Source organism: Pangasianodon hypophthalmus, chromosome 14, assembly GCF_027358585.1.
Source record: "Pangasianodon hypophthalmus isolate fPanHyp1 chromosome 14, fPanHyp1.pri, whole genome shotgun sequence".
In the NCBI taxonomy this organism is placed as follows: domain Eukaryota; kingdom Metazoa; phylum Chordata; class Actinopteri; order Siluriformes; family Pangasiidae; genus Pangasianodon; species Pangasianodon hypophthalmus.
The window spans coordinates 3,988,236-4,013,175 of record NC_069723.1 but is presented as its reverse complement, the minus strand read 5'-3'; the positions used below and the strand labels follow the sequence as shown (position 1 = coordinate 4,013,175).

The window sequence follows — 24,940 nt, the reverse complement described above, 5'->3', positions numbered from 1 at the left end:
TTACGGTATTTAACATAACCGTTTTTGACGGCCTGTCCAAATGGAATTTGTGTTTTCCTGTGGATTTGCTGTTCGTATAGATGGAATTGTTTTTGAGCCGAGGGTTAAAAACATCTGTGGACATTTTCAAACACACCTATTAGTTGGACTTTTTAAAGTCTAACGCTTATTTTTTTATGCACAGTGTTTGTTATTCATCCTCTAGCCCTCATCAGTTTCGAACCGGCTGTTGGAGGATTGTTTCTCACCACAGCAGTGACACCGAGGTGTTTAAAACCCCAGCACACTCACTGCTATACCTCACACACTCCATCCATCATGTCACTATAAATGAATATAGAATATAATATCAACTTGCTTGTGTAATAACATTCTAAACCTACTTCATGTGTATCGGATCTATTGCTTGAAATAATCCAGGATATTGAATTTTCTAGTATCAAATTTTTTTTTTAAGATTATTATTACAAAAGTCTATTCCCTCAATATTAGACTACGCAACTGTTTTTCTAACCCAGTGAATATATTTAAATGATGGAGACTTTTTTTGTTGTTCTATTTTTATTTCAAATTACCTCACAAAAAGAACTCTTAAGCACTCTTGAAGTTGCACACCAGTTACAGGTCACTTATAAGAAGTCTATTTAGTAATAGATCATTTCACTCTTTGCAATTTTCTGATTTTTGAATAAACAGAAAAATTGCAGTGTAGAATTGAATAAAAAGTTGAATTATTAGAATAATACGACATATAAGTTAGAAAAATGTGGGATTATCATGCAGTTTTGATGGTCGAACTGAATGAAAATATGTTCCATTTTTGTAACTCTGTGTCGTATTTAATTCAGTTTTTGAAAATTTTGGATTCAAAATTTGGAGTGTTTTTTTAAATCACCTTGAACTTACAATCTCAATCGTCTAGTTAATCAAGATGCATCGACTAAGCAAAGTCTGCTTAGTGATCGAAGAAAAAACGAGTAAAACAAGTAAAAATTTTTCCATTATTTTTCCATAATTTTTCCATTATTGATTAAAAATAAGTATTTCATGCATTTCATTACTAGGTGACTTTCTTTAATTTTTTTGTGTGTCTTTCTTGGTTTTAGATATTATCACTTAGCAACTTATTTTAAAAAAAAGAAAGTTACAGGTCATTCTAGCGACAATGTTTAAGTTGTTGTAAATATACAAGAAGTTCTGTGAGGAAGAAATCTACAATGTGATATTAATCATTATGTAGAAGAACTTCGAAAGGCTTTATATCACACAAACTGACAATTAGCATAACATAACAAAGCTAGCTAGATAGTAGGGTTTGAAGGTGTTTAGGATCAGGACCTAGTGTTATTAAACTCATGATAGCTAAAAGATATAATGACAGCTTAACAAAAAAAATGATAATGGGAGAAAAATGTCTGATGATCAGCCTAGGTCAGGTGAAGTGCAAGCTTTTTATTAACAAAAAAAGACAAAGCGACACAAAGAACGTCAAACCAAACATCATAAGTCGAGAGAAAGGAAGAGAAAGACAAACCAGATGAGCATGATTAAGCAGGGCGTTTGACAGGGTCATGTGATCTGATGGGGCTGATGGGAAATGTTCAAGTCGGCTATATCAAGGCCATGACAACCTAAAAGTGGTGGAAATTTTTATTTATTTATAGTTTCAATTAAAAACAGTTTTGTTAAATATTTTAGAAATATAACAAATCACCTGCATTTTTTAATTTTGAAAAAAAAAAAAATTCTGTAAAAAAACATTATGATTATTTTTAAGCATAAGAGTTGGAAAACACTATAGTTGGTCATTTTATTGTAGTTTTTTTTTTTTAGTCTATTTTAGTGTATTTTCCACTTTTGTTATATTTCCTACTCTAGTAATTTCCCATTCATGGATTTTTCCATGGTTTGTCTCATTTTGAACTCTTTAGACTGTTATTCATAATGAGAAAGAAATCATCCACGTACAGACATCCGACATGCACCATTACACCTTCCCTCGATCTACTCTCGCTCGGTCTTTACTGCAGTCCGAGAGACTCTTTGCCATTTAATTGGGTTTTATTCTCCATTAAGGTGCATTATCCGGACCGTTCCATCCCCGGCTCATCTGTAACGCGGCGCTAACGGTGTACGGGATTAGCCTGCAGCTAAATCACTCGCTACACCATGCCGTCTGTAGGGAGCTCATAAACACTGCCCTGTATACTGTAAAGCACAAATGACACCCTCTCACTTTTTCTGCTCACTTCCTGCCCATTTTCAGACCATTCTCTGTCCGTTTCTGTTCCCGAGCACTGTTTTTATTAGCATAATGTTCTTTTGTTCTGACACAGAAGTATCATTAACACCGAACGAAATCATCAACAGCAATTCATGTATCAACAGAAAAAAGTTCGGCCACCAGACGTTTCCCCTTTTTGAGTCGAAAATGTAAAAATGTTGAAAATCATGACTGAAAAAAGTGACGCTGCTTTGTACCAACTAAAAGCATTTATATTTTATTCGTTTTATTTGTTGCTAGTTCAATAAATGTAGTTTTTTAAGCATGATCAAATAATTTGAATTTTTTATTTGTCTTGAAAAATCCTAAAAAGCTATGAATAAATAAATAAATAAATGTAATAAAGGCTAATTTTTTTTAAAGTGCTGTTTTATTTATTTTACTGATTCCTAGTTCTTTGTTTTGTTTTATTTTTTGTTTTTTGGTTTTTTTTTTGTAGTGAAAGGATGCACTTCTTAATAATATAGTCCTTTTTTTATTACCTTGTAGATCTTGTTTTAATTTAAGCATTATTATTGAATTAATTTTATGTTATATAATTTATTATTTAATTTTTTTTTTAAGCAAAAAAGGCTAAATTATGAATGCTAAAACATTACAAAAACATTTAAAATATTTTATTATTAAAATTATTATTATTATTATTATTATTATTATTATTATTATTATAAATACGTATATGCATATTGTAAATAAAGTAGTCCTTTTTTTTTAACAAATCACAAATTAATCGTAGCGAATGTAATTAAAGGTTATTCTGTGCTAACAAACTAGCATGCTAGCTGTAACATTATAATCATAAAACCAAAATATTTGGAGTATTTTATTTCCCTTGCTTTCAGGAGACACAGAAATTACGCAGTAATAAATAATCGAAGATGGCAGTTAGATGCGAAAGAGTGCAGCCCGTGTACATTTACACTGAACAGATGGCAAAATAAACATCAAGTGGAAGGAACGAGGGAAAGGAAAACCAGTGCATGATGGGAAGTGGAGAAGAGGAGAACACTAGCATGAGGCAAGAATGTGGCCGATTTGACAGAAATCTTCCTGTTTGTTTTTGTGTGTTCGTGTTTGCAGGAGCTCACATGGTTCCCTCAGGACCTTCGCTCCATCTGAGGAGGTAGGAGAAGTTTTTCACACGTCCTTTAGGAATGAACGATGGATGGATTGAAAGATGCTGGAACTGGATGTGTGTCTGTGCATTTCGATATTTCGCATGTACGATATGAAATGTAACATTATTAGCATTCTTCGTGATTAGCGCTTCCAGAGATCCACAGTATGGAACAAAGGTTTGAGACTAATGCTGCCTTCACATGCTATCGGAATTATCGTAAATACCAGTTTCCCACTAGGAGACCATTTTGATACCCGAGTTTCCGAGATGGGAGGAGTCCTAAATTTCCAACATGGCGGAGCAGAGTCCAGTTTCTGTATGGAATGACAGGTTTTGTATATTTTTCTAGATGAAGTTAATTGTTAGCGCTTGCCGTTTTGGTCATATTCATTTATGTATATCAGCAACTATTTAATGCATGTTGTACATTTTTACACCATGAAAATAACTTGTATTTGACCAAAATTCCATTATCGTCACCAGACTAGCTAACTGAGTAATATGTGTTATGGTGTCAAAATAAAAGTAATATAAGAAAGAAAAACAAAAAAGAAATATGTCTGAATGAACCTGACGCCGTCCATGTTTCATGTTCTTGCCGACAACAAAGCATGTGAACACGACGTACTCGTAATTACCACTTCAGAATTGGGATGTAGAATAATTCCTGCAGCACGTGAAGACAGCATAAAACCAAGGGGTCTGAAATCACGAGTTATCAAAAATAAATGATCTCTAAAAAAAAAAATATTTTTTTAAATTAATATCCTGTTCACATATTTGTTTTTACGATTAGTTTTATAAAATTATTGGGTACATTTACTATTAAATACAATCACAAAAACAATGTTGGTTCTTTACTGGAAGTCAGTGAAAATCATAAAAAGCTTTAATTAAATAAATAAATAAATAAATAAATAATAAAAATAAAAATAACAGTAAGAAAGGCTAATCAGTTCTTTTAATAAAATGCCATTTTATTTGATTTACTGATTTTTTTTTTTTTTTTTTTTTTTTTTTTTTTTTTTTTTTAGAATATTGTCGAATATAGTGAAAGGATGGACTCGTCAATAATAAAGCACTTTTTTATTACCTTGTACGTTTTTTTTAAAGCATTATTAATGTATTAATTTTATGTTAAATAATTTTATTCTTTAATTTTTTTAAGCAAAAAAAAAAAAAAAAGCTAAATTATGAATTGAAACATTACAAAAACATGTAAAATATTTTATTATTAAATAACATTAAAGCATTTACAATGTATTTATATTCTGGTGCATCAGTACAGTTCGCTTCTCTGGATCGGATTGCTAACTGCCTAAAAGTAACTTACAAAAGTTACTTTTGTTTGTGTAAAGCTGCTTTGAGACAATGACCTTTGTAAAAAGCGCTATACAAATAAAAATGAATTGAATTGAATTGAATTAGCTAACCGTATGTTTGAATCTGAATTAGCCGTCTGCTTTAATCTCAACCACCAACACAACTGAAGTTCAGCAGCTTGCATTTTTATCTAATTAACCTGCTTTAAAACTCATTAATAAACTGATTAAAAAATGCGTATAATTGTTGATACGTAAGGAGATGTTTATTTAGCAGTTAGGGAAGGAGTCTCCAGTGTCGGCGCTTTGTAACAGTCAGATGGTAAAGCTGAATGTTTTCCGACATCTTCAGGACAGAGGAGTTTTTACGCTTTTGTGGTTTCTCAGTTTCTCCATCTCATTGTAACTATAAATGGATAAAAAGTACAGTGTGTTGTGCTATAATAAACAAAACAATGCAGTCGTTGTCAAATTGCCGTGGTGTAAGAGGAATAAAACACGTCATGAGCTTCTGTTATAGGAATATAGTGAACTTTGCAGTATTATTTACATTTGATTGAATTAGGTCAATTAGCGTCTAGCTTAAGGACAACTAAACAACGAGACGTGCTAATCCAAGGTTTCCGTAGAATGCTAGGCTAATCAGTGTAGCTTTTTTTACACTAGCAGGAAAACAGGAGGCATCAATCCAGCGCACAAACGTCGATCTCATCTTATCTTTTCGCCACTTTCCATTTCCAGGACCATGACGCTAGTAACATTTGTACGCTACCATTCCATCATTCCATCACACTTATCCAGCAGTCGCACTGTCTACGAGTTGTCTGTGTTGCCATGGAGACGGTGCTGTCAATCATTCTGCTTTCTGACACGCCCATTTATAGTTCCAGCTAACGAAGTGACGCCGTTTTACACATGCTGTAAATAAAACCCATTCTTGTGTGTAATCTTTATCTAGGGCTTCACCTACATCCCAGATCCATCCGTCTCCGTAATCCGTGTTTTCCCTTCACTTCTCCCATTCCCGATGGAGTGATAGTCTCCATCATTTCCACTCTGAATACTGAAGCGAGTCCTTCGTTACCACTGCAGCAGGCACTACAGCTTCGTAAAGGTGACATTTTCCTGCTCTCATGCATTATAAATGGCTCTGATGCGGCAGAAGAGAGCGCACACACCGGGTGTAAGTAGTCCTCCGGGACTTCCAGACACTCGGACAGGTCGTTTTTTTTTTTCTGACAGAGTGTGTTATTCCGCACTGTGTTATTCACCCTCACAGTTAATTACGGATTTAAGGCTCTCCAACAGCCTGCTGTTAGTGTCTCAAGATGCTGTGCGTCATAAATCATTCCTGATGTATAGATTTCAAATTACATTGGACATTCTGGCTCTTTTGGCTTCCCAGAATTCCCCACCATCTGTCCATCTTTTGCTTCCACTTTCCTGATATGGCCCTCGTTTTATGATCTTGTTAATCCCGTTTATTGGGTCTGTTTCTGGAGATACGAGGCTAACGCTGCTAACAAGTGATGGAAGCCTATGGCTCGAGGTTTAGCACGGTGCACTAAATCTATATGTGTCAATTATCACACAGCGACGTCTCTGAACGGGGCTTTTAAAAATCACACCCGTTTATACAAATGAGGCTTCATCTAATTAAAAATGCATCAATTTGCATACTCAAGAAAACTAAAAATCTACTCCTTGGATGAACATTATTTAATAGATTTTTTTTTTCACTGTGAAATAACTTTTCAGAACAGTTGGAAAATAATTTTTTTAAATCAAAAAAATAAATAAATTATATATATATATATATATATATATATATATATATATATATATATATATATATATATATATATATTCATTTATTTATATATATAAAATCAAGCACTATAATAACTTCTTTTCAATATAAAATCTTGTAATTATTTTATTTTATTAAATAAAATCATATATTTCTTATTCCAGGATGTATGACATGAAGTTTCATGAAGTGAAAACCAACAACATTGTGACAAACATATTTCTGTTAAGTTTTGATCATTTTATTTCTACAGTTTAAAAGTAGAGATGCAGTTTATCCACAAATCTGAAAAACAAAAAAAGACGAAAACATGTTCACCTGTAACATCTCACTGTGAGCCATCTCTCTCTCTCTCTCTCTCTCTCTCTCTCTCTCTCCCTTGTGTATTTTTCTCTGGAGGTGGAGGAGCCTGAGAACGGATAATGAGTTCATAAGGGTGACACAGTGACAGGACTGTTCATTAGTGCTCACGACATGATGCAAACACACACCCACCTGGAGAGAGAGAGGGAGAGAGAAAGAGAGAGAGAAGGAGTAATGAAATCATGGACTCACGCACAGCTCAGTGTATTCAGGTTGTGTGCAGAGTGATGTCATGATGTCATCACACTTTTTTTATGGAATAAAATACATCAGTGTTTCAGATCTGATCCACCATTTCAGACCTGTGTTGTGTTAGATCTTTCATTTCTGTCTAATTACACACACACACACACACACACACAGCATCCTGGAGCTCTGGCAGTGCAAATGGCAATAAATGACTCTTGACTCTCTTGGGCGATTTACACGCTCAGCTGTCATTAAAGTAAGATTAGAGTTTCGGCTTGTTAACTACTTTAATAGCGAGCAGAAAAAAAAACAAAAAAGCTGTAGCTAGTTCTGACTAGCTAACTCACTCACAACAGTCATGTATATCTATCTATCTATCTCTCTATCTATCTATCTATCTATCTATCTATCTATCTATCTATCTATCAAAGGGGGCCAATAGTTCTGATCTATCTGTCTACTTGTTTGTCTGTTTATCGAAGTGTGTCAATAGGTCTGGTTCTATCAAAGGGTGCCAATAATTCTGTGTCTATCTATCTATCTATCTATCTATCTATCAATCTATCTATCTTTTGAAGTGTGCCAATAATTCTGGATCTATCTATCTATCGAAGTGTGTCAATAGGTCTGGTTCTATCAAAGGGTGCCAATAATTCTGGATCTATCTGTCTGTCTATCTATCTATCTATCTATCTATCTATCAAAGGGTGCCAATAGTTCTGGATCTTTCTATCTATTTGTCTATCTATCGAAGTGTGCCAATAGTTCTCTATCTATCTGTCTATCTATCTATCTATCTATCTATCTGTCTATCTATCAAAGGGTGCCAATAGTTCTGGATCTATCTATCTATCTATCAATCAAAGGGTGCCAATAGTTATGGATCTATCTATCTATCTATCTATCTATCTATCTATCTATCTATCTGTGTGTATATCAAAGGGTACCAATAGTTCTGGATTTATCTATCTATCTATCTATCTATCTATCAAACGGTGCCAATAGTTATGGATCTATCTATCTATCTATCTATCTATCTATCTATCTATGTGTATATCAAAGGGTACCAATAGTTCTGGATCTATCTATCTATCTATCTATCTATCTATCTATCTATCTATCTATGTGTATATCAAAGGGTACCAATAGTTCTGGATCGATCTATCTATCTATCTATCTATCTATCTATCTACCTATCTATAAAAGTGCCAGATGAAAGTAAACCCTTGTCATTTCTGGGATACTCTCAGGTATAATAAATGTGTAATAAATGATGAATAGAGCGGACTAGCATGATTATCAGATTGTTATAAAACACTCACCCTCATGTTCAGAAGTGTTCAGGAGTGTTGAGGAGTAAAGTGTGAAGGCTCACAGCTGAGCAGCTGCACTGCACCCAGCGTTTCAGAGCGCGTGTAACGTGTGATTTATGATTTTGATGTTTGAGCGGTGGGTGATGGGATGCGATTGATTTCGCCTAGTCGAGCTGAATGTCAATGACTCGCTGCTGGAGTTCAGCGCTCACACGTCTGAGCCTCAGACTTTAAACAGCGCAAAGCCTTGCATAAATAAAGGTCAGACACACACACACACACACACACACACACACAAACACATTCATCCAGACAAGCATAGATGACACACTGACACACAAGCATTTTGCAAAAGATAAGTAGTAGATAGGGTAATAAATGCTAAATATTTATATCAATAACGTAAAGAAAGAAAGAGAGAAAGAAAGAAAGATAAACAAACAAATGAATGCTATTCTTTAAAATATAAATTCTAAATATAAATTCTCTTGCTTTTGACCAAAATGTAAATATATATATAAAAAAACACTAGAAAATTATACAATTTTTGTAATTTTGTTTGCATATTTTTATAATTTTGTAGTATGATTGCAATAAAAAAAAAAAATTTGTAATTAAAAAAAAAAGGATTAAAAAGGTGCCAATAATTCTGGATCTATCTATCTATCTATCTATCTATCTATCTATCTGTATATCAAAGGGGACCAATAGTTCTGGATCTGTCTATCTATTTGTCTGTCTATCTATGTATCTATCTATCAAAGGGTGCCAATAATTCTGGATCTATCTATCTATCTATCTATCTATCTATCTATCTATCTATCTATCTATGTGTATATCAAAGGGTGCCAATAGTTCTGGATCTATGTAGCTATCTGCACCTTTTTTTAATACTTTTTTTTTTTTTTAATTACAACAAATTATTATTTTTTTCATTGCAATTATACTACAAAATTATAAAAGTATGCAAACAAAATTATAAAAATTGTACTTTTTAAAGTGTTTTTTTATATATATATTTACATTTTGGTCAAAAGCAAGAGAATTTTTTGTAGTATGATTGCAATAAAAAAAAAAAATTTGTTGTAATTAAAAAAAAAAGTATTGTTCAGCTTCTTACTTTGAAAGGCTAGTCTAATAAAACCATGAACTGGACATTTCCGACAGAGTGAAATTTTGAGTTTAAATTGTCAGGCTAAAGGAGAAATCGAGTTTAATGGTCATGTGATCTCGGTTTAATATTGGACGCCTTCATAAGCTGCTAAGATAAAAATGAATTTAGCTGACGAGACGATTCCACAGAGCTGCTCGCTAAATCACATGCTGAGCCTCACCTGCATGCCGTATCAGTGATGGATCTTGTGTGTGTGTGTGTGTGTGTTATGCAGCTCCAGCAGGGTGTGACATGAGACAAATTCTCAATAAATCTCATTTCGTGCTGAGACGCACGTCACATTGTGCTGAGGGAGAGGAATTTCATCAGAATAGCGATCAATGTTTTGGAGATGGAGAGAGAGAAAAACGGAGAGAGAGAAACTGAGAGAAAGAACGGGGAAAATGAGAGGAATATTTTATAAACGCAAACAATTTTCATGCCTGAAGAAATCAAATGTATTGAGAACACATTACAGAAATGCAGCTGCTGCCTGCTCCTATGTGGAGTTATAAATGGTTAAAGGGTGGGGTTAGTACTCACCCTATTCACTTAAAGGATTTAAGGTCAGGGGCTTAAGTGCCTAGGCTGAATGATCTGGTCTCAAGTTTGTGGTCTAAAAGTTCCTGGGTGAAGTTCCTGGTCTTAAGTGTCAAGTCTGAAGTTCCTGGTCAAAGTTTCTGAGCTATAGTTCCTGGGATTAAGTCTCAGGGCTGAAGTTTTTCTAGTCTGAAGTTCCTGGGCTATAGTTCCTGGGATTAAGTCTCAAGGCTGAAGTTTTCTAGTCCAGAGTTCCTGGGCTATAGTTCCTGGGATTAAGTCTCAGGGCTGAAGTTTTTCTAGTCTGAAGTTCCTGGGCTATAGTTCCTGGGATTAAGTCTCAAGGCTGAAGTTTTCTAGTCCAGAGTTCCTGGGCTATAGTTCCTGGGATTAAGTCTCAGGGCTGAAATTTTTCTAGTCTGAAGTTCCTGGGCTATAGTTCCTGGGATTAAGTCTCAAGGCTGAAGTTTTCTAGTCCAGAGTTCCTGGGCTATAGTTCCTGGGATTAAGTCTCAGGGCTGAAGTTTTTCTAGTCTGAAGTTCCTGAGCTATAGTTCCTGGCCTAATGTGCCTGGGCTTAAGTGTCAAGGCTGAAGTCTCTGGACTAAAGTTCTTAGGATAAAATCTGTGGTCTGACATTTTCCCGGGCTAATGTTCCTGGTCTCAAATTCCCTGGCTAAAATTCCTGGTGTAAAGTTCCAGGTCTAAACTTCTTAGGCTTAAGTTCTTGGTCACATATTGTTTTGATTGTTGCAAGTGTGATGTTAGCAGCTGTGGCTGTACAGTGGAAACACAGTTGAACTTCCCAAGTTTAGACCTGTAGCCCAAAGTTGAAGTGCTTGAGATTAAGTCCCTGGATTTGAGTTCCTGAATTGGAGTTGATGAGTTTGAGTTTATAGGTTTGGGTTTATGGATTTGTGTGCCTGGGTTTGAGTTCTTGGACTCAAGTTCCTTGGTTTGAGTGCCTAGGATTGAATTTCTATGTTTGATTTCCTGGAGTTAAGTGTGTGGGCTTGAGTTCCTGGGTTTGACTTCCTGGACTTGAGTCCCATTGTTTCTTCCTGGGTTTGATTCCCTGGCTTTGAGGCTCTAGGATTGAGTACCTGGGATTGAGTTCCTGGATTTGAGTCCCTGGATTAGGGTTCCTGACTAAAGTTCTAAAGTTTGAGTGCCTGGGTTTCCATGCCTGGTATTGTGGTCCTGGGTTTGAGGTTTTGGACTCTAATTCCTGAATTTGAGTACCTAGTATTTAGCCCTAGGTTTGAGTTCCTGGGTTTGACTACCTGGGCTTGAGTTCATAGGTTTGAGATGTGGTTTGGGTGTGAGAGTCTGGCTTTGAGTTGCTAGGTTTGTGTTCCCAAGGTTTGAGTTCCTGAGCTAAGGTCCTGTGGAAAGTTGGCTAATGAGGGGGAACAGGAATGAAACTGAAGTATAAGGCTGGTATGTATTTGGGTCCTACCACTGAAAATGGAGTAAAGCATTCATGTAGTGCGAGAGGGGAAAATAGTTTTCTGATGGATTGTAAATGGTAGTGCATAGTGAAAGAGTGATAAAGATAAGGGGAGGAGGAGACTAACTGACAGCACAGTCTCTCTCTCTCTCTCTCTCTCTCTCTCTCTCTCTCGCTCTCTCTCGAGTCTTTAATCAGGTTAAAAGTGCTCAGTAACCACTGTATTACTGTAACACTGACCTCAGTACACATTAGCCTCTCATCTTCTTGTACCTGCTCATGCAGAAAGATACTGCATGTGTGTCTATTTTTAGTTGTGTGGTGTGTTGAGTGATGGTTGAGGAACACAGTGACTTCATTTCCTTTATGTAATCTGAGAAGCTTGCTTGATTGATCAACATAATGAGCTTTTTCACATGGGCATGGCCTTGTTTTGTCTCCTGAGATATAGTGCTGTGTATGACTGAAATCATAACTAAAACTACAATGACTAGCACCTCCAAATTTCTTAAATCTAGTCAGAGCTTATTAAGTGATACAGTTAACTTTTTCCTAAAAGAAAGGAAAATCAGATGAACATCAGACAATTTTAGACAGAAATGTTTGCTAGAAACAACATGATTTTAAAATTTAAGTATGCACACTGGATCTGAAGTTCCTAGTGTGAACTTCTTAGGCTAAATATGCTGGGCTAAAGTTGTATTCTTAACTCTCTGGGCAAAATTTCCTGTCTAAAATTCCTGGCCTAAAAATCCTAAGCTTAATGGTCTAGGCCAAATTTCCTGTACTTAAGGGTCAAGGCCAAAGTTCTAGACCTAACCTTCTGGGTCTGAGGTTCCTAGGCTTAACTGTATAGGCCAAATTTGCTGGACTAACATTACTGGGTTTAACTGTCTAGACCAAACTTCCTGGTCCAGAGTTCCTAGGCTATATGAAGTTCCTGGGCTTTATTTCCAGGATTTAAGTGCCTGGGCTTGAGTGTCTATGCCGTAGTTCCTGGTATAAAGTTCCTGGGCTAAAGTGTCTAGGCTATATTTCCCAGATTTAAGAGTCTAGGCCAAACATCTTGGGCATAAGTGTGTAGACCAGAGTTCCAGGTCTAAATCCCCTGTACTTACGTGCCAAGGCAATACACTATATGGCCAAATGTATATGTACACCTGACCATCACACCCATATGTGCTCCTTCTCCAAACTGTTGACACAGAGTTGGAAACACACAATTGTATAGAACGCTTTTGTATGTTGTATCATTAAGATATCCTTTCACTGGAACTAAGAGGCCCAAACCTGTTCCAGCATGACAATGCCCCTGTGCACAAAGCAAGCTCTATGAAGACATGGTGTGCCAAGGTTGGAGTAGAAGAACTTGAGTGGCCTGCACAGAGCCCTGACCTCAAAACCACTGAACCCTTTTGGGATGAATTGGAATGATGGCTGCGAACCAGGCAACACCATCAATTGCACCAGCATCAGTGCCTGATGTCTTGCAGTCTTGTGGCTGAATGGACAAATCCCCACAGTCATGCTCCAAAATCTACATTACATTACATTTATGGCATTTGGCAGACAGCCTTATCCAGAGTGACTTACATTTATGTCATTTATACAACTGAGCAGTTGTATAAATGATGTGAGTTTAAATCCTGGTACTGCCAGGCTGCTACTGCTCAAGGGCCTACACTGGCAGCTTAGCAGTGATGGGATTTGAACTCACAACCTTCCAATTAGTAGGCTAACATATTAACCATTGAGCTACCACTGCCCTGTATCTACTGGATAAAATCTAGTAGAAAGCCTTCTCAGAAGAGCAACAAAGGGCGAACAACTTAATTTTAATGCCCATGGTTTTGGAATGGGATGTTCAATACTCAGACGTCCACCTACTTTTGGGCATATGGTGTAGTTCCTGGTTTACAGTTCATGGTTTAAAGGCTCAAGGCTTAATTCTGTAGGACAAAATTCCTGGTCTAATGTTCCAGGACTTAAAGGTCTAGATCAATATTCCTGATGTAGAGTTACTGACCAAAGGTACCTGGGCATAAATCCGTAAATAGGCCGAAGTTATTGCTTTGAGGTTCCTGGAGAGACCTAGACACTAGATGCTAAAAAACCTATCAAGTTTTATGCAATTGCAAAATATTATGCCACTATTATACTATATTGCGACAACTTAAGCTTAGCTAGCATAAGCTAATAATAGCAAGGTTAATACTAAAGTTAATAATCCCACACTCTAACAAGATTTTGACATTTTTAGAAGATGTTTTTGAACACTGTATCTATGTGCCTGGCTGTGTTCTGCACTCGGTTTTGCATTTCCTACTCTGCTGGAATCCCGCTGAGCGCCTCATGCATGCTGGGAAAGCGTTCGGATTTCACCCCTGCATTTCCAGTGCGCCACTTTAAAAAAGCTATTCCGCCACGCACTCACGCAGCGTTACTGAGAGACTCGGCTCAGACGCCGACACGGACTTATAAAAGACAGCGAGAAAGAAGCGAGAGAGCGAGAGAGAGAGAGAGAGAGAGAGGGTTCCCAGGGTGCTGTCTGGGACTGAGATTGACAGATAACTTTAAAGTCAAGGTAAAGCTTTAGAAAACTGTGATGCTTCTCTTTGATCTGCTGTGGAATTGCATATTGGGAGAATTTTACAGAGAAACCATCCATTCAAAACGTAGCAAAATAATGTTAAATTCGATTAGCATTTCATTATTATGCAAATTATGTGAATACATTTCAGCTCTCATTTCATTTAAAATGACTGAAAAGCATCACAGCATCCCAAACGATGTTTATTCTCATAATGCCCAAATTCGTAATAATTTATTATTATTATTATTATTATTATTATTATTATTGTCACCAACTGCACATGATTATTCATGATTGCATCACGGTTTCCATGGTGATAAGTGCTATTCCATCATGTGCTTTTGGGTTGGTCTACATCCTTGATTATATTCACTTGCATTCCTTGTCAGCGCTGTTGAACTCTGGATTGTGATTGGTCAGAAAGTGTTGATTAATTCTCTATAACAGCAGCTCTGGCAGTAGTGCAGCTGCAAATCACAGGTTTATATTAATGCGCTCGTTCTAATACGTTATCGTTTCTATAGTAACGGCTCTTTCACAGGGAATTGTATGGTGGACGCATCATTATAATAAACTGATTAAAAAAAAGTGTCATCGTTGATATAGTGAAGGAGATATTTGCTGTATTTAACATTCATGGAAGGAGTCTCCAGTATCAGTGCTTTGTACTGTAACAGTCAGAGGTAGAGCTGTAATTTTAAGTTTTCAGGACAGAGCAGTTTACGCTTTTTTTTGTGGTTTCTCGGTGTCTGTGTGGGTATTTTTGTCTTATTAACTTTAAGACAGAGAAAAATGAGAAGCTGTGAGAGAATGAAAGAGAAATAAAACACTAGGGGACATGCTGTTATAGAAAAATAATCATCACAGTGGTAACAGTAACTCCGATTCATTACACCACACCGTCACACAATATTTTTTACTATAACACACACACACACACACACACACACACACACTGTGATTTATTCTGTATCTTAATGACAGTTTGGCACATTGCTTTGTCGTGGCAGCTAAGCATTTATGACTTTAGTGTGTGTGTGTGTGTGTGTGTGTGTGTGTGTGTGTGTGAGGGAGAGAGAGAGAATGCGAGAGAGAGAGAGAGAGAGAGAGAGAGAGAGACTCAATGAAGGAAAGAGGGATGAGCAGAAGGCCGCTTTGATGAGATGAGTCAGACACTTCGGCAGATAAAAATGTCGCTAGCTCGTCCTACACTGACCCTGAAGTTATCTCACTATAGCAGGTGTGTGTGTGTGTGTGTGTGTGTGTGTGTGTGTGTGTGTGTGTGTGGGCACTGATGTACACCTCAATTCACTGTGATGGTGGGCTCTTTTTTTCATAAATGAGCGTTAAATAAATGTTTTGTGTGAAAATACATTGACCTTAAATGCTGTTAATAAATAAATGCTATTGTGAAGCAGTAATTTATTCATCTTTTACAAAAATTAGGATGATCTCATGAAATGTACATCTAATGCAACAGATTAGCTAATGCTTAACTAAAATTAGCTCAAAGAATATTAGCTTCCTATCACACACTTTGTCCGACTTCAGTTCTCCGACTAGCATTAGCATACACCACATCCTACATATATCAGTAACAAATAAGCTTTAAATAAATTCCTGAACATAAAGCTATAAATAAAAGCTATTCTTCACTGACCTGCACGTCATTGTTAATCTCGGCTGTATATTTATATTTTCCTGGAGCTCATCACCATAAAAACGAGGTGAAAAGGTCTCAAAATCAATCGCGCAATGCTTTAGGAGAAGAAATGAGGATGAGGACAAGGACGAGGACGAGGCTCAGGTAGCTGCTGAGAGGGTTCAATATACCAGCAGTGTTATATAACTGAACCGGCTGTAGATCAGACGGTTACATGAATCCTGTCGAGTTCTCTCAGCGTGCATTCCTCAGATTTGAAGATCATGGAAATAGTACACGTCATTTCTTTACGTTTCTGAATCATTTCCTGATAATATAGGTTAAAAATTCAGAAATCTGAATCACCTAAAAACAAAAACAAACCTGAAAATCGTTTAGATTAAAAATTAAATTTATGGGGGGAAAAAAGTAACGCAGGAATAATCTTAGAATTTCAGAAATGAGGCTGAAATAAAAAAAAGTAAGCGAATTTGTGAAAAATCGTTTTTCACCCTTCAGGGATTCCATACTTTACATAGCAAATATTATATATAGTCTGCCTTTACATGTACATGAACTTTAATGACATCCCATTCTTAATCTGTAGGGTTTAATATGGAGTTGGCCCACCCTTTGCAGCTATAACAGCTTCAACTCATCTGCGAAGGCTTTCCACAAGGTTTAGGAGTGTGTTTATGGGAATTTTTGACCATTCTTCTAGAAGCGCATTTGTGAGGTCAGGCACTGATGTTGGACGAGAAGGTCTGGCTCTCAGTCTCTGCTCTAATTCATCCCAAAGGTGTTCTATCAGGTTGAGGTCAGGACTCTGTGCAGGCCAGTCAAGTTCCTCCACACCAAACTTGCTCATCCATGTCTTTATGGACCTTGCTTTGTGCACTGGTGCGCAGTCATGTTGGAACAGGAAGGGGCCATCCTCAAACTGTTCCCACAAAGTTGGGAGCATCAAATTGTCCAAAATATCTTGGTATGCTGAAGCATTAAGAGTTCCTTTCACTGGAACTAAGGGGCCAAGCCCAATCCCTGAAAAACTACCCCACACCATAATCCCCCCTCCACCAAACTTTACACTTGGCACAATGCAGTCAGGCAAGTACCGTTCTCCTGGCAACCTCCAACCCCAGACTCGTCCATCGGATTGCCAGACAGAGAAGCGTGATTCTTCACTCCAGAGAACACGTCTCCACTGCTCTAGAGTCCAGTGGCGGCGTGATTTACACCACTGCATCCGACACTTTGCATTGCACTTGGTGATGTAAGACTTGGATGCAGCTGCTTGGCCATGGAAACCCATTCCATGAAGCTCTCTATGCACTGTTCTTGAGCTAATCTGAAGGTTACACGAAGTTTGGGGGTCTGTAGCTAATGAATCTGGCCATGGAAGTGATTGGAACACCTGAATTCAATGATTTGGAGGGGTGTCCCAAAACTTTTGGAAATATAGTGTGTGTGTATATATATATATATATATCATGACTATATGTAATAATTGCTATGTAAATGTGTGTGTATATATATTCATGAAATATAAAAATAAACAAATACAAAGTAATGATACAAATTTAAAATGAAATTTCAGACAAATAAGCTCAAAAAAGCTCAGAATTAGGGACTAATGAATTTTTTACAACAGTCTTATGCTTTTCAGTCACATGAAAAGCCACAACATTCCATGTAACTATAAAGGGATAAAATGTATGATGTGTCATTGTTTAATTAATAAAAGCGTGTTAGTGCTGGGAAATTGCTCTGTGCTGATTTATTTTGCTATAACAGCACCACACAGTGGTTTATTACTTCCATAAAAAGGAAAATGTTAATCACTCACCCATACTGCACTGTATCTGGATATTTATTAGCACTGAGCTCCTTTTTTATGGTGGATAGTGGCCTCCTCATGAGGGGCAAGGACGCATTAACATATCGCTTTATGAATCTTGCATTGGCTGCATGAATGGAATTGTGCTCAGAATTCCAAATCAACGTTAAGTTTATGGGAGGCTGAATCGGCGCGACAGGCTTTATGCAGGAGGTCTTCTCCAAAGAGAAGAAAATGAGAGAGGAGAGTTGAAAGTGAGCGAGAAACCACCAACAACGTGACTCGGCTGACCTTGACACCCTCACACCTTGTATTTTTTTGAAAGATGTTTGTCATGAAATCCGCAGAAGGAGGTAGAAGTGTTAAGAACGACGTTTTTTCAGATATAATTAATCTCATCAGCAGCAAATTAGTCCTCATGGATGTCTTTTATGGTCCATCAGACCTTGTGGTGAATTGATTTCTGGAACGTTCTTTCATGACAGAAAAAAAACAAATCTTGTTCTTTCAAAAGAGTCTGAAACTTAGGATTTCAGTATTTAGTGTACAAGCATATTGAACATTCCCATTTTAGGGTATCTTTTAAAAAACAACAATAACAACATAGCCTTTTGATTATGATGCCCTTGGTGTTTTTTTTTTTTTCTGATTTGAGTCCACCTTGAAACCATTCTTTGTTCTTCTTGTTAATTGAAAAATAAATGGTTGTTATGAAACCAGCAGAAGGAGGTTGCATTGTTACGAACGATGTCCTTCGGCATTTCATCTCAGCAAGGACAGATTTCAGCTCAGGAATTTTTGCATCAATCACGACAAGACAATACTAAATTAAAAGTAAATCCAGAGCTCAAAGAACATTCTCATAGGTTTTATGGTGTGCAGCGTATCGTTTTCAGGGATGTACCGCTCTCTGTACTGGCTCTGCTCATTAGAAATTGTTTTTTTTCTTTACAGTAAATCAAGTTTTAACAATTCTTAGCAGTTCCCACTCCATTATCTAGGACTAGCTCATCTTGCTATCAAGCCTGGAAATCGAAACTTCAAAACCAGCTTCAACATCGTAACAAATTTCCACATGGGCACACCAGGCAAATCTAATTTTTCGTTAAAATTTGTTGCAAAATACTGTGGCAGAAAAAAACCGAACAAATCCAAGGTGCCAGTACTTTCTACAAAAAAATGTTTTGTTGCAAACATAATCATAAGACATTACAATACAACAAAAAAAAAAACAAGTCACATGTTCAATAGAATCTCAAGTAGTGCTCTACACCATGCGTCTAGTGCCCTAGGTAGTGAAGGTGTACAGGCACTGTTATGTTATACCCTATGTAGGGAGCAAATACAGTGAACAGGAAGCTTGGAGATGGTGAATTTTAACTTGGAATCTGGTTAGGAAATGTAAAATTAAGATATAAATATTAGCAATGCAGAAACATTAATGTGACTAAATGCATTTTAAAAAGTTAAATTGTATGATCAATTCTGTCCACAAGCTCCTCTTCAGCTCAAACGGTACCTGGGCAAGAAGGGGAAGTGAATTCGGGATGGGTTCTTAGACACATGGCTACATTGGTGGTGAAAATGGTGACTAAAGGCTTTATTCAGAGTCGCAAGTCACTTCAAGATATATAGTTGGAAAGTTCCTTGTATTCAGAGTTGGGTTACGCGCATGCTTACATTAAGTTGAAATCTATACGCATAGATTTCAGCGTGAAATTTTGTGGTTACATCAAACTGTCAGACAATGGTGCTGGACTTAATACTGCTCCTCACTCGAGCCGATCTCATGCAAGAACAGCGTGCATAAGTTTGTACCTCTTATGTAAATTCTTAACAGTGTGTAAGTATGCCTGAGGTGTGAATACTGATGAAGCTATAACTCAACTGAACATGGCCATAAATGAGGAATCACAGTTTTCTAAACCAAGTCATGGAAAGGCTCTGTTCGGCTCTTGGCTGTGGAATTATTGAGATTTGAATTTGTGACTTTCTGATGATGAGGTGAGACCTTAGACATTGGTTCTGTTTGGGAACTTAGCATTCAAATTCACTTCAATTTTATTTGTATAGCACTTTTAACAGTGGACACTGTATGGACACAAAGCAGCTTTACAGAAAAATATAAACTCAGAAAATTTCAGGATAAATTTTAAATTTATACATTTATAAATTTATCCCTAATGAAGAAGTCAGAGGCGATGATGGCAAGGAAAAACTCCCTGAGACGATATGAGGAAGAAACCCTGAGAAATAAATTTTGAATTTTGTGTAAATGAATTTTGTGTAAGATTTGGACGGGTGTTTGATTTTAGAAGAAGATGGTGATCGGATTCTCGAATGGCACAATAGAAAAGTGTTTGTCCTATCGTTGGAAGATCGGGAGTTCGATTTCTGAGCATCTTTCAATCATGGGCATCTTTTAGCTCGTGTATGCAGAAGAGGGCAGTCTGCACTTTCCTCTGAACAATTCGAAAAGATGTTTTTTGACTTCATGTATCTCAGAGAAAGCATGTACTAGCGTTAACCCTTCCCAGTTCGTCGCTGTCATATGATAAGAGTACGAGAAAGCTAGCTAGAGGTGACCAAATTGGGAGAAAATGGGATAAAAACTCCTCCCCGCAAAAATAAATAAGATATTTACTGTTATTATAAATATTGACTTAGGTTGAGGGTCAAGATCTTGGGTCAAGAGTGGAGGTGGAGACTTGATCCCTCAGCCTTATGATCAATAGGGCTGATTCTTATACTGCTGAGCTATGTATTGTATTGCATTTTCAAGAAAATCTATGAGCAGCGCTTTACCCTGTGCACGAAGCTCCAACGATTCTTTTTCATAATATAGTTAATTTTTCATCACATTCCACTTTGCAGTCCCTCAGGTCGGAGTGATGAAATATGGATGATGAGATGTTATTGTCCTGACATTGAGACTGATAGCGCCTCGCCGTAGTTTTGTTATTGTGCCGTCGCATTATGATGTTTTCTATTATGTTCGGTTGTAAGCACAGCTTGTACTCTTAAAAATGATGTTGCAATGAGCGTCTGAATAATATTGTTAGCATCTCATCTCTCTTTTCCTTTTCTTCTTTCTCCTTTACTTTACTCTCCCATCAACAGAATTATAGTCTAGAGCCTGGCATTGTTCTATGCCACTGCATATAATACAATTAGCTCCACATTACAATAGGCAAATAAGCCAGAACAAGAAGAGAGCTATAAGAAAAAAAAAGCTGCTCAATAGGGGAAATGAAGAATAAATATGGAAATTACAAAAGAAAATCTAGAAATAGCATATAAATCTCAGCTGAGTTGGAGGAAGATGCAGAGAAAGTAATAAAGGTGACAAAGCTTATACATGGGAATATAGGAAACACTGCAGAGTTTAATAACGAAGATCCAATATATGTACTCAACAAACTGTCCAAGGTCCAATAAGAGCAAACATAGCAATAAAAGAAGTCCAAAACTCAAAAACGAACACAGAGACAGCAGAAGTGCCTAGAATTAGGACAAACAAGAAAACTAGGATAAGCAGTGAGAAAAAGTAAAGCCAGGAAAAGACAGGAAATCTCAGAGAACACTTTCTGAATGCAGACCACAGGAAGTGTGTCACTGAGGCCTTTTACAGACATGTGGGTATGGTATTGAATGCATATATTTAAACATAGGGCTGTATCAGTCCATATATGGAATTGTAGGTGTGTCATTTTGGCCTTATATGGAAATGTAGGTGTGTACATTGAATATAGATAGGTAAATGTAGGGCTAGTGCTGAATCTGTGTGACACTGGATTCATATAAGGACATGTGTGTGTGGCACTGAATCCATATATGGAAATGTGGGTGTGGCAGTGAATCTATATATGGAATCATGGGTAAAAGATTGAGTAGGTGTAGCACTGAGCCCACATACGGAAATACGTGACACGGAGTCTATGTATGTAAATATGGGTGTGAAATAGAATTCATATATAGACAAGTGGGTGTGGCATTGAATCCATATATAGATATGTGGGTGTGGCATTGAATTCATGTGGTGAATATGGGTGTCATTGAGTCTTTATATTTGAATGTGGGCCTGGCATCGAGTCTATATATAGAATTGTGGGTGTGGCTTTGAATCCATGTACATGGCAATGTGGGTGTGGCATATATTTGGACATGTGGGTGTGTAAGTACATGGATATATGGACATAAGACTTTGAGTGGGTGTTCCTTAAAGGTCATAAATAGGAATATGGGTGTGTCATTGATCAATAATGTCATTGGCATTTAATTTATTGGCCTTGTGGCAAACATTAGCTAACCTAACAGACTTTTTTTTTTTTAATTTTGCCATATTCACAAATATAAATATAATGTCCATAAAAACAGGCTATAAGAGAATGTAGTGAACTTGCTAAGAGCAAGAAATATGGTAAGCAAATAAGGTCAAACGTGAAGGCCCATTAGATAGAGGTAACAATGTCAAGGCTAGACATTAATATCTTTCTCTCTGTGTGTTTCAGGTGGCATTGATCTTATTACCCAGAATTCCTTAGGAGAACACATGATGAGATGAGTGACACAGGAAGAGCCTTCATCTCTGGTGAGTGTTAGCAATGCCGCAATTCAACAAAGCCAAAGTCAAACATTTTCATTGAGATTTCCATAGGTGACAGGAGGATTGGGACCAATAGTGAGGTAAAGTAGGAGTGGCTAAGGCAGGTGATGTGCTAAAGTGGGCGGGGCTGAGTGCCATGCTAACACTGACAATTTAGTTTAATGTAAATCAAAAGCAGATATTCTTAGACTGCCTGAGCTTTACACAGTAGCTTGGGTAGCTACAAAGCAGAGTATTTCAGAATTTAATGAACATCAATAACTGATTTTTCCCCCATTCTAAGTGTTTCGAAAAACTGTTTATAATAAAACTGTCTTTTTTTCTGCATGATTTGAGTTCATTTCACAGCAAAAGCTACTCAAAGTTACTCAGTGGACCAGTTTCACCTCCTGCAAACAAATCGTGGTGCTTGACCAGTGAACTGACTTTGGTTCAGTGATTCAGTCATTTTACACCCCAAATGTCTGGAATGGTAATTTTCTTAAATGGCCATCTTCCTACTGATGGGATTGGAACAGTTCCCAGAGCAAAACAAAGTGATTAGAGGACCTGGCTTTGACAATTTAGCCCAGCAATCTGGACGGAAAACGCTTGGCCATAGGGAATTCCACAGTGATACACCACCTGTCAAATTAGCATGTATTTATTTATTTATTTATTTCAAATTTGAAATTATAAGGGAAGTAAAAAAAAAAGTAGTTTACATTTTAAAGCTGTAAAGTAGAGTGCTTAAATGCTGTTTCTTGGTTGAATAATTTTTTGTTGAGTATTAGCATTTCTGAATAATGTATAATAATAGATATCATAGATCGTTAAGCTTTTTTGCCATATTGCACTTAGCATAAACATAGCTAGCTTTGGAAATGCCAAAAGATGACAAAAAATAACACAGAAATGTCTGTAATATCAACATTTTCCTCAAATATGATGGTAAATTATTTAAAAAAGCTCCATACTCAAAATGTTACACGTTAATTACGCTTAACAGTAATTGCTAAACGTCTTGTAAACATAGTGAACCTGTGATAGGAGCAGCTAAGTAATAATGCAATTTTAACCTCAGTGTGTGTGATAATAAGGGAAGTAAAAAGTTGTTTGAGCAATAACGCTATAAAGCAAAGTGCTTAAATGCTGTTTCTTGGCTGACGAGTTTCCATCGGAAATCATTGCTCTATGCTAGTCGCGCAAAGGCACACAATATCCAGACCAGTGGGCAGCATTTCAATTTATGTTGCTAATGTTTTCTGCATTAGCATGCTCAATAGTCTGGAAATCTGTTTTCGACCGCGCTGCGGAGGGTAATGAGGCAATCGATGGATTGCTAGGCTGCATTTTTAGCATCTTACTTAGCCTGTCAGCTAATGCAGACTTCATAAATATGTTGTTTATTGACTGGTATGTGTGTCAGTCACTAGTATTGGAACATCCGTCTGCATTTTTGCCAATCCATGAGAGTGTGTGTATGTCACTGCTAATGGGTTCAAATTGGTATGATATGGTTTGGGATTGGGATATTAATCCTGTAGCACTTAGAGTCCCATGACAGGGATAGTGGTTATTCATGCTATTGACCCGAATTACTTATGTAGTCACTGTACCGTAGCATCATGTCTTTGTATTCTAACATGATATTGAAAGAAAAAAACGACCGGAAGCTCTCCGATCGATGATCATGCCTTTTCACGGCTGATTGTATGGACAGAAAGAAAAGATTCTGCATCAGCACTTTGCCAGACTCGTTATACAGAATGAGAAAATGAGATCGAGAATTAGTAAATGTTACTAACACTAAATAAGATCATGCTGAGTGCTCACTCGCCATGTTAGCATTTTTGGGGGAAGCGTCACTTGAACTTTAGATTTTATATGAATTCTAAATTAATTAAACCTTTTTTTGTGGATCGGAGATCCATAAATTAGCCTTTATCAGTGTTTTGTGACCTAAACAAGCCAGCTGAATCCTGGGAGAGACAGCAGCTTGACTTTTGTTTCAATTCTATGGATGGACATACAGCTTAGCATAACATACCAGATTTAAACATACAACAAAACTTTAGCTAGCTAGCTAGCTTGCTAGCAACATAGGATGTGGATTATAGTTAACTTAATATTAGCCATCATACTAGCAAACTTGTTTTTAATTACAGAATATGATGGATAAGTTCATGTTAGCTAGCTTTTTATGTTTTTTGTTTGTTTGTTTTGTTTTTGAGTTAGCTAGTTTTGCAGTTTACTTATGCTAACACTATCCAGCTAAAACTAGCCAAACATTTTTGACAGGCTGGAGAGCAAAATACACAGTTAAGATAATAAAATATACAGAAAACATAAAAATAGATAATAAAAAAAATACAAAAAAAAAAAAAAAAACTAAAGTAACCAGAGGCTTTCACAGGTTTTCAATTGCATTCTGAAAATCTTGTTTCTTCATGTAACATTTCGATATGCAAATTATCATAACAATTAGGTGAATATCAAAATTAGTTTTGATGTCGTCTGGTGACTTTTTGTACATCTACGTGGTACTTTCCCCTGAACAGAGGTGGCAACACTACTACTGTTTTACTCATAATCAATTAGCAATTCTGAATATTGTGATTTATCATACTTATGTGTTATAAAAACACATTGTTTTTTGCTAATATCTGCTAGAATTTAGACATACAAGACCAGAGACTTGTCCTTTGGACCTCTGCTGTTCAATGGTTAGTGTCAAGA

General features: G+C 36.7%; 1 protein-coding gene across 2 annotated transcripts in view; it reads left to right on the top strand.

Moving 5' to 3' along the window:
* lrfn1 (leucine rich repeat and fibronectin type III domain containing 1) overlaps positions 1-24,940 on the top strand; it is a 153,107-nt gene that overhangs the window by 88,902 nt on the left and 39,265 nt on the right. Inside the window, exons 3-4 of one of the 2 annotated variants that reach the window (XM_034310385.2) lie at positions 3,365-3,407; positions 22,128-22,207. The gene's annotated coding sequence lies outside the window, so the exon portion shown is untranslated. The remainder of the gene's footprint in view (positions 1-3,364; positions 3,408-22,127; positions 22,208-24,940) is intronic. The other variant, XM_026943294.3, reaches the window with a different exon arrangement.